General features: G+C 38.0%; 1 pseudogene; it reads right to left on the bottom strand.

The window, feature by feature from the left end:
- The window catches only part of LOC105289513, a 13,927-nt pseudogene extending 13,273 nt beyond the window's left edge, over positions 1-654 (bottom strand).
- Positions 655-2,793: the final 2,139 nt, after the last annotated feature.

Genomic DNA, 2,793 nt, shown 5'->3' with positions numbered 1-2,793 from the left:
TTATTATGAAACATTTACAAGGAAAATGTGATGTTTTTCATGATGTTAAAGTGTTTGCCTTTTTTTTAAGAGACTAAGTAAAAATTTCTTATTAGAATACATGCTAAATGGGATGGCAACTCTTCAATAAAAAGTGAGCTTAAAATATGCAAAAGTAACTGATGACACAAAAAATCCATTGGTGGGCCGTAGACCTTGACTGGGTAGAAGATGTGAACATTTTTCTTCTTTGGGTCTCAGATGTTACATCTGTTGAGTTTCGCAGTGACTGTCACCAGGCCTGCCTTGCACATTAATGCATGGCTGGAGTGCACTTTCTCTATCGTGCAGTTTGGACCCTATTTCATAGTCTCTACTCTTCGACTTCCTCCTTTGCTCTTAATGACCTGATTAACTTTTTCCGTCCTAACTTCCTTTCCCTTTGTCTAATTCTCCACATTCTCATCCACACTAACTTTCTTTTAAAAAGAAAGCAAATTTTTCCTCATCTTATCCTTGGACAGAATAGATTTAACCACGTATTTTAATTCTAATCTTAAAACTTCGCCTTGTATGTGGTAGGAATTCAATAAACTTTCACCAAAAATACCTTTGATGAGACACTCGTTCTTCTTTGGCTCCACCGTTATCCATAAAACCAGCACCTACATCCATGTTCCTTAGCTTCTTGCCTTCACCTCACAAGTGGCTTCACAGAGAGCATGCTCTCTGGCTAGGAATACTTTGCTTTAATAGTTCTAGTACAATTCCACTCCTGTTCTCTAGCTTAAGAAAGCCTATCATATACTTTCTAAAAGTACACGTGCCTCATCGCGTGGTTCCTGCTCATTCCTATTAAGACTCATGGTACTAGAACTAAATAACTTCCAGATTCACTTTCTGTTCTGATACTCTGCAGTTCAGTGATACTATCATTCAGTCACCTCATTTAGAAACCTGGTCTGACCAGGCTGGCTTAGCCTATGGATACCTTTACCGTTTCCCTCACCACATTTTGTCGATGTAAGCTCTTTTACCACCTGTCTTCCTCCAGTAGACTTGAACTTCTTGAGGATGTCTGTTTCTTATTTAGAGTTGTTTGTATGTGACCTAACACAGTAGGTAACAATAGACCTTCAATAAATATTTGGTGAACCCAACTGTTGCTTGATTACTTAAATTGATGTACTTATGTAGTCCAGATTATAGCTTAATTAGTGAATTAAAAGCAGATCCCAAGTAAGAAGACTTTGCAAACCCTTTATTAATATGCTGTCACATCTCCTAACATGTATTCAAGTTCCAATAGTACCATGAAGAATTAAGAGATTGAGTTGGCGGGTGGGTAGATAATTGAAAGTGACTAAGCTTGAAGAACACATTTGGGAATGTGTGTTCTTATTTGTATAGCATCCTCCCTATGCCAAGTTTGACTGACTTGTTTAAGTACTATAGTATTGACATCCGTGCTATACAAATGCTTAATCAATTGTTTGTTTATAGTGTTGGTAATTGGACGGCTAATTTGTCGCTTGCTTTTAAAGGCCACGGGATGAAGTCAAATCATGATACCTTCATTTCCCACTGAGGGGTTACAGAATCAGACTTGAGATTCACAAAAATAAATAAAAGTAAAATACATGCTCTTATATGAAATGTCAGGTAAAATCAATAGTAATCTATTTCTTTTGGAGTGTGAGCTGGATCTAATCAGTTAGCAGTAAACTTGTCAAAATGCACAGGACACAGGTTGCTAGGTGCTTTATCATAATTTTATTTGCCCAGAGCATCTGAGTAAATGAGGTGAAATGTTGCCTCGAGTATCTAAATCTTCGATAGATAATTTCTGGACCTCCTGCTGAAATACTGTTGGCTAATTTTCTGCAGTAAATTTTCTCAGTGATTGTCACAGCCTGTAGTAATAGATGACCTTTCCTTCCATATGTTACCAAGCCTGAGTACAGAGAGATGACACACAGTCTGGTTGTATGTCTGTGAGAATGCAGCTGTGTGTGCATTTTTTATAAAGAGAAATAGTTTTCTTTAAAGTTTTTGCTAAAAAATCCCATTCCTCCTTCCAAAAAGCAGAGACTCAATAAATATTCATTGAGTTGTATTTCATTTTGTGTTATATATTGGTATTCCGCATACCTGCAGGATTGGGGAGCAGAGTGGAAAGAGTGATGCAAACAGGAAGAGAAGTCTCATATGATATTGCACCAATATAGTCATAAGTTGAGTTCCAAATTGGCAATTAGACTCACAAGATGCAGATAGCATTAAAGTTACATTTTCTTAGCTTTAGAGAAGGATACAGGGCAGATGCTTCAACAAGGACAGCATTATCTCATGGGGCCCAGCAGCCACTCATCTACACAGCTTCTTTCACCAGTTTCCCCACTCAAGGCATATGCAGCTGCCACAGACAGGAGCCAAGTTTCCCACATATCTTTTATACTGTTCTAGTCACATTGGTCCAAGACCTGCCAAATCTCAGCTCCACAGCCCATGTGTAGTTCTACAGATCAGACGTAAATACAACAAACCAGATACAACATCCCAAATTTATCTTAACAATGCAGTTTCCAAGGAAGCAGTACTGTGGGAAGATACTCTGCCCTGCATCAACTGAAACCTGATGAAAAACCTTGATACAGGTGTTAATTTCCATATCATTTGAATTGCAAAGTAGAAACAAGATGTGGTTTTAAAACAAGAAAATTCTATTTTCCACTGATTTTCATTGTCCAATTGGAGAAGTGTCCCTGGGGGAAAATCACTCTGTAGAAGAATGAACGTCTGTGCACCCAACTG

Source organism: Pteropus vampyrus, unplaced genomic scaffold (genome assembly GCF_000151845.1).
Source record: "Pteropus vampyrus isolate Shadow unplaced genomic scaffold, Pvam_2.0 Scaffold24, whole genome shotgun sequence".
Taxonomy (NCBI): domain Eukaryota; kingdom Metazoa; phylum Chordata; class Mammalia; order Chiroptera; family Pteropodidae; genus Pteropus; species Pteropus vampyrus.
The sequence above is the reverse complement of the archived record's forward strand: the minus strand, read 5'-3'. Positions and strand labels throughout refer to the sequence as shown.